This window comes from Myotis davidii, unplaced genomic scaffold, assembly GCF_000327345.1.
Source record: "Myotis davidii unplaced genomic scaffold, ASM32734v1 scaffold99, whole genome shotgun sequence".
Taxonomy (NCBI): domain Eukaryota; kingdom Metazoa; phylum Chordata; class Mammalia; order Chiroptera; family Vespertilionidae; genus Myotis; species Myotis davidii.
The window spans coordinates 88,393-96,595 of record NW_006291015.1 but is presented as its reverse complement, the minus strand read 5'-3'; the positions used below and the strand labels follow the sequence as shown (position 1 = coordinate 96,595).

The following is an 8,203-nucleotide window of genomic DNA, read 5'->3' as shown; positions in this document are numbered from 1 at the left end:
ATATAAACTTCCAGCAAATGACTTCTTAATGAGGTCTGGAAACAGGCTTTAGGGCCCTGAGTGTCATCACATAATTAAGCAGTTAATTTCTTTTATTATAAGGCTGAAAGTCACAAACAATGAACTCTGAAACAAACTGCACTATACTCAAATATGTGAGAATATCTCTAATTTTCTAAATAAATAAGGATAGTTCTCAATAACACCACATATTCTAGCTCCTAAAACATTTAAGACAGGCATCTGAAACAGCAATTTTGAATAATGATTCTAACCCTGGAATGACAGTAGTGACAAGGTAAAATGTGAGAATATCTCTAATTTTCTAAATAAATAATGATAGTTCTCAATAACAACATCACATAATCTAGCTCCTAAAACATTTAAGATATGCATCTGAAACAGCAATTTTTAATAATGATTCTAACCCTGGAATGACAGTAGTGACAAGGTAAATGCATAACTTGAATTTATCTAAGTGTATCCCCTTCCTTTCACTATTGTACCTTAAATTTACGTAAACCAACTTGAAAGGTAAACAAACACCACATCTTAAAACTAGTCAACTTCTCAAAATTGTAACTGCTTTAGCTTTTTTCTGGATGGAATGCATATTGTAACTTTGAATCTAATTAAAATTCACAATCAGATAAAACATCCTAGATCCCAATCAATAAGCCTGAAAATAAACTTTTATTCCAAGAAAATGCATTGTTTTATTGAAAACATATATAGCATGAAGTTTCTGAAAGGTCAAATGTAACCAAAGAAACAAAACAACATAGTGCCTTCCCATACAAAGGAAAAGTTAGCAGACAACATATCCAAAGGAAAATAGTTTAATTTTAAACAGCTCTGAGAACTGTGCTTAGAATCAAGGAGTTTGCAGTTGGGGGTTTTAACTTGTAGATTGGCTTCCACAGACACTAAAAGTACTTTCCATAGATTCCCAAGAAAGAATACTATTCATTTTACCAAGCATAGCTTCTTTAAAAAAGAGTAAATAACTTCCAGATGAAAATATCTCATGCCTTTTTCATCTTAAATGCATTTTATGCTCTTCAAACTGTCCTAGAAAACAATATCTAATCATTTCGGAAATACATACAAATGTGAAGAGTGATTCTAGATTGACAATATCTGATTCAGTGTTAAGGAGTTCAAAAATCTCCATTCACATGTTTTTAGAAAACACTGTTAAGTCGGGAAATAATAAAAGTAGCATACAAAAAACAAAGAACCAGAAAGCACACATACTTGATGTCCAATAGCAAACTGCATGCTGTAAAAATTATAGTGGCATATTATTTTATTTGTTCTTTCTCTACAGCCAGCTGTTGGACTAAATGTCTGCTGCTCAGAGAAAACAGGCATCTGCTACAGCATTAGTTGTGCCAATGAGCCAGAATGAAACTGGATAGCCTTTCATGCAAAGTTATATATTTCAAAAGGGCAAACATATACATTTCAATCACGTTAGGATAATGAAAAACTAGGTATCGCAAAAGCCTGGAAACATTCATCTTACCTGTAAAGCAGAGACTCTTCCTGACGTTATCTGTAATGCACAGCTGGAAGAGATGTTCAAAGTCAATTCAGTTTCTTTATTAAAAAGAAAACACTAACCACCGTGTACTTTCTTCTCAAATATCACTTTTTGGCAAGTCCCGCACTTTATCAAGTGAAAGCCTCTGGTCAGAGACAAAGTGCTGAGCATCTCATTGAAAATATTTCTAGCAGAGTGCCTGCTAGATCATCCCGAAGCAGTTGTCCTTTTCTTCCCCAATTAAAATTCAGGGCATACTTCACAGCTATGCTGACTTTTTTTGCATATAGTTAACCATTTGCGAGCTGCCGAACGCAGTCCATAAACAAGATGTTTGGCAGAGCTGGGACTGATCACTCTCGCTTTCTGAGGTTGTGGATCCAGGCTGCAGCAATGTTCTCTGTCCTCCCTTTCTAGTCTTTCTTGTTAGCTCAGTGTGTTATTAGTCAGATTGCCAAGGGCTGGGAGGTAGGCGTAAATAAAGAGACTTCTTGGCTTTTGACTCAGCCTTTAAGCCCTTCCCCACCAGAGCGCTTTAATCTGCCAGTGTCATTTGACACAGGAGGCAGCTCCACCTTGGGACTGCTCAACTCCTCCTCTTTCTGCAAATGGTCTTTCCACTCCCTTTTCATACCAAATATAGTGCAAGGGAATGTTGATGCAAAATAATGACATGTCATTTTGAATGTCTCAGATTGTTTTGTGTTATGTAGGAAGTTAAGTAATACATTAGGTTGCATTTTCAGCTGGCACACTACTGTGCTGTTTGCACACATGTGTGCAGAAAAACAGCACACATGCTGCCTGGGGAATAGTGGCTTCAGTTTTATTTTGAAACTGGGCATGAAATAAATTCTAAAAGATTCCCATGAACTGCTTTCTTGCAATATTTGCATTTTCATCGTCACCCTTTTAACATTTTTTAAAAGCCTCATGCCAGTGACTATAAGTTTTATACTTCATTATTTCTTCCCCTACAGCTAAGATTCAATGATGAGACTAGAAATAGGTTCTTTTTCAGTTAAGATAATATTTATTTGGAATGGAAATATGATTATTGTAAATTACACTCAAGAATCTTTATTGCAAATGGTTGACATTCATCAAAACACAGCTTACCACTCTCAAAAATATAAAATTACACCTTTTCAGATATAGTAAAACAAGTTAAATGAATACATAGAAATGAAAATACCCTGATTTTTTATGGTACTAGGTCAGAAAGCATATTTTCCCTAAAATGGTTCTATTTAAAAGTTACTCATTTCCTCAACTCTTAAAAGTTTCTGAATCATCACTAATAAAACTCTCAACTGTCAGAGTCCTTATCTCCCCAAATGCCTATGTTTTAAAAAGCATTCCTCTTTACCTGCATTCCAAGTACCTGCACTTTTTCATATCCAAAATGAATATACTAGATGTCATCATTTATTTTAAAACAATCTGTGTTTAGATACATCCTTGTCTATAATTAGAGTCTACCTATACAATATTAGGTCTCATTTCAGAAAAAGCTACTTTTAAGAAAGAGGTTTTATGCAGGTTAAATCATCAAAATGGAAGAAAATTAGATTGGATCATTACCTAATCACAGCTATATGTAGGAACTCTAATCCCTAAAGTTTTCATATCCTTAGTGTGGAATAGTTGTTTTAAAATTAAGGATTTTGATGTAATTATTAACATTCCATCTTTCCTTTTTATATTATATTCTCTCAGTCATAAGATCCTCATTTATTTTAAAAACATTGTGTGCTCTAAGATGAAATAGAGATTATAACACAGATGAAGAAGTGGAGAAAGAGAAGAAAAATGAGGAATAAGAAAATAAAGGGAATAAGAAATAATAGAGGCAAGGAATCAACCTCAGGCACAATTTGCTGCCAGCTGATGACCATGTCAACTAAAATCAACCTATTGATGTAGGTAAATAGTGACAAAACAGAATCAATGGGGAGAAAAAGGAACTAGAATAATCCCTTCCAACACAATAGATATAATTCTTTAAAGGTATTTCTTTTGGTTTAGGAGGCAAAATCACAGGAGACATATTTTTGAAGTATAGTTTGTGGAGGAATGTTGTTCAAAGAAACATGTGGGACAAAAGGAACTACACTCCTTTCAGATTTATGCAAGTTTATCTCATTTTTTTCCAATTGGAACATGTGTCTATATTATCCATAATTTACACCTAGCAGATATTTGAAGTTATTTATCTTGAGTCCCTTGCTTACATATTGCATATTATCTCTTTTGTGCATAATTACTAATTAATTACTCAATAGTAAGAAAAGAAGTGACAAGCCATTTATTTTTATTTTTTAAATATATTTTATTGGTTTTTTACAGAGAGGAAGGGAGAGAGATAGAGAGTTAGAAACATCCATGAGAGAGAAACATCGATTAGCTGCCTCCTGCACACCTCCTACTGGGGATGTGCCCACAACCAAGGTACGTGCCCTTGATCAGAATCGAACCTGGGACCTTTCAGTCCGCAGGCCACTGAGCCAAACAAGCTAGGGCAAGCCATTTCTTTTTATTGTTTACCTTTTCTGAAAGTTCTGGGTAGGAACATAAAAAATGGATATGTGCAGAATTGTTATTTGAGGAGCCTTGTTTAACTTAACTCGAAGGAGTAATGTTGATAATGAATTACTCGGCATTATCTCAAACTTAGTAAAATATATAATTTAGCACATTGAAAATAATTATGACTACAGAACTGTTCTCTATGTTTGGTTAGGTGCAATTCCTCGTTGTTTCACTAAATCATCACGCCACTATTCTTTCAAAACGCTTATGGCAGAATGTTAATGGTGGTTGGATAACGTTTATTTTAACATTGTTTTTCATTTCCAATTATTACATTAAAAAGCACCTTCCCTTTGTAGCTTCCTCAAAGTTTTAATAATAAATTTATCAAGTAATCATAACAAAATACTACTTTCCACATAATTTACCCCCAGCGACTCCATCTTTTAAGGTGTTAAAAAGTAATCAATTATTTTTAACCACATCCTCTAAACTATGTGTTATTGTGACTTTTAACTGCTTTTTAGAATGTGCACCTTAAAGGGGAAACATAATAGTATCTGATTACATTGAAGAACACCAAGTGGTCAGGAGAAATAAACCCATCTCTGTTAGTCATGTCAGAGCAGCAGCATATGTAGGGCAGCACAGAGCATTCTGCATGGGGGCTAGGAGACTGTCTTCCCTTCCCTGCTTACATAGATGGGGGAGGCAGTCATTTTACACATCCAATGGCATTTGTTGGACAAAGCCTATGGGACAAATAGTACAAAAAGACCAAGACTAAGCACTGGACAGAGGAAAGAAAAAAAATTAAACAACGAAAAAAGATTTATTCATTCCGTATAGAGCTAGTTCTACCTCAGAGCATCTGCCCACATTTAAGAGGTAAAGTGAAGACATATGTCAGATTGGTTTTGACTTAAGAATCTGGAAGGCTTGAAGAGAGAAGCCTTTGCACGTCTGTGGTGTAGACTGAGGGATATTTAAATACTCTGAAGGTGGAAAGTATAACAGGATGACCTTTTGGTGGATAATAATCCTATAGGTGGATTTTAAATATTCACCAGTGATTTTATTCTTTGAAAAAGGTCATTGAAACACAGAAATAATCCTAAATCAATGTCACTTTTTAAGTATTTATATAATCATTTAAAAGAAATACTCAACACATATCACTGGGAAATAACTATTACTGTGGGCTCTGTCTGCTCCATATTATTAGGGAATTAGCTGAAACTCATGATAATGCTATTAAATTGAATATAACAGATATCTGAAAATCATGTCTAAATTTACAGTTATAGAGGAATCTTGTGTACTAATTTTTTAAACATTACTATAGGAATTTTTCCTTTTCTAATTTCAAACTAAAAGTTTTCTTTAAAATTGTATATACTTTTAAATAAGTATACCTGTTTCATTATAAAACTCTAAAAGCAGTTCAAAAGACACCTGAAAAGTAAAATTCACTCACAATTCCCTAGCTTAAATTCAACTCCAGTATTTATTTTCTATTCCAATGCTGCCTATTGTATACAAAAATAATAGATCTTATAAAATAATTGTTAATCTTTGAAAACTAATGGGGTAAAATCTGATTGAAATACGTCATTTGATTTCTATAAATCACATTCATAGGAAATGGTAGCAAAACAATGTTACCTTTTATCTATCACAATGCCATTCTCTACAGTAAACTTTAATTTTATCCTTAAATCTGGAATGTAGGGTTCTCATTCACTGGGAAAGAAGCCTAAAACCCTATGTTGGCATTTCTTTCTTTCTTTCTTTTTTTTTTTTGGAGGGGGCAGGGTGTGTTCTGTTAGAGTAAGATCACAATCATTATGAATAACTTGACTTCTGACAATAACATGCAATTTACTAAAGGACAATTACCTGTGTATGTGGAAGAACAGAAGATATTCCAATGGTTTAGCAATAACATCTCTGTATCTGAGAACATTTGCACATGTTCATCATGAATAATGACTTTCAGTGAAAAGTTTATGCATTTTAAAAAGACTTTATTGGCAGATATAGTATTTTATATAGTCACACGTGAATAGGTGTTTAGGAAACTTGCCTTTCACATTAAACTTCAATAAAAAGGTTAATGCATTATTTGAATCTTATGGCCTCCTTCATACTCAATTTGATCTCAGATCAAAGGTATAAAACTAATAATGGAATTGCCTTATTCTGAAAGAGGTCTTACAATAAAACTTCCTCTTTTAATTTGAAATCTGTTGACACAAAAAAACTCTCTAATACCATTGTTTAACCTGGCAAAACCTAAAACAAAACAAAAACTCTCTCCTTGAAGCTTGGATTATTAGCTGTCTGTCTTCATATAAAGTATATTTGAGATTTCATAGAATCCCCTACTTCAAATGGATGCCTAAGAAAACTATTTTTTTTAAAAACCCTACAAAATGTTGATGAATATTTTCATAGTGAATAATGAACAGTGTGCAAGAAAACAAAGCCCAGTGGAATAATGTCAGACCGTGAGTTATTTTGATTGTAAAGACTCCTTGAGGGAAGGCTAGTATTTATTTTTGTATTTTTTCCCCATAGTACTACAGAATGAGTTGCACATAGAAAACAGTCAAGATAAATTGTTTCTTTGTGTGTCCTCACTATGGTATAACCTCAGGACATTTTCTTACTAGTTCTTAGGAATGTATAGAGATGAACACTTTTTTAAAAAATTGTATCCATATAACAAAAAAACATAATGTTAAAGACCAATATTGAAAACTGAAAATTAATTATTAACCCCCTGGATCTTTCCAAATCCTATATAATAAAAGGGTATTATGCAAATTGACCCTAACAGCAGAATGACTGGGATTGACTGGCCACTATGACACACACTGACCACCAAGGGCCAGACACTCAATGCAGGAGCTGCCCCCTGGCGGTCAGTGCGCTCCCACAGGGGGAGCTCTGCTCAGCCACAAGCCAGGCTGCCAGCTGCCAGCACAGTGGTGGTGGCAGGAGCCTCTCCCGCCTCCTCAGCAGTGCTAAGGATGTCTGATTGCAGCTTAGGCCTGCTCCCTGCTGGCAAGTGGACATCCCCCAAAGGCTCCTGGGCTGCCAGAAGGATGTCTGACTGCCCGCTTAGGCCCGATCCCCCCAGGGGGCGGGCCTAAGCCAGCAGGTGGACATCCCCCAAGGGGTTCCAGACTGCAAGAGGGCACAGGCTGGGGTGAGGGACCCCCTGAGTGCACAAATTTTTGTGTACCGGACCTCTAGTCTATAATAATAAAAAAAGTAATATGCCAATTAGACCAGATGGCTGAACGACCTTCCAGACGACTTTCTGGATGAAGCTAGGGCTTCAAGGGCTGAGACCAAGCCTCTTGCACAAATTTTGTGCATCGGCTCTCTAGTGTTGTTATAAAGAGTTATTAATGGACACAGCCAATAGGGTGATGAAGGCTTGGAGTGGAGGGTGGGGGTGGGCTAGAAGCAGTCAATGGGGGAAAAGAGGGACATATGCAATACTTTCAACAACAAAGATTTAAAAATAAAAATAAATAAAAATTTATTATAATACAATCTGTGTGACTAAATATTTTGTATTGAGATAATTAACAATAATGATAACCAAATACCACTAATCAAAGAGGCTTGGTGGCTCACCTGCAGATTTTAAAACCCTTTTGCCTTTCTATTGCCAATCACAGTTCAGACATTATTGTCTTTCTGTGTCACTAAGGATGCAAACTTTTTAAATATCTTTAATATTATAATTAGTATATTGAAACATTTTTATTTTTTATTTTGTTTTTTCTGTTTGTTTTTTTGTTGTTGTTAATCTCACCTGAGGATATTTTTTCCATTGATTTTTATAGAGAGTGGAAGGGAGGGGTAGGAACAGAGAGAAACATCAATGTGAGAGAGACATGTCAATTGGTTGCCTCCCTGACATACCCTCACTGGAGCCAGGGATTGAGCCTGCAACCGAGGTAGATGTCCTTAACCAGAATCAAACCCACGACTCTTCAGTTCATGGACCAATGCTCAAACCATTGAGCAAACCAGCTAGGGCTATTTAACTATTTTGTTAAAACATTGCAGTTGGTGTATTATTTTAACAAGATAAAGTTGGAAATA

General features: G+C 35.1%; 1 protein-coding gene across 1 annotated transcript in view; it reads right to left on the bottom strand.

Annotated features, from left to right (window-relative positions):
* The window catches only part of SLITRK6 (SLIT and NTRK like family member 6), a 6,490-nt gene extending 4,416 nt beyond the window's left edge, over nt 1-2,074 (bottom strand). The window contains exon 1 of the mRNA XM_006764134.1: nt 1,529-2,074. The gene's annotated coding sequence lies outside the window, so the exon portion shown is untranslated. The remainder of the gene's footprint in view (nt 1-1,528) is intronic.
* Between the last annotated feature and the right edge of the window lie 6,129 nt (nt 2,075-8,203).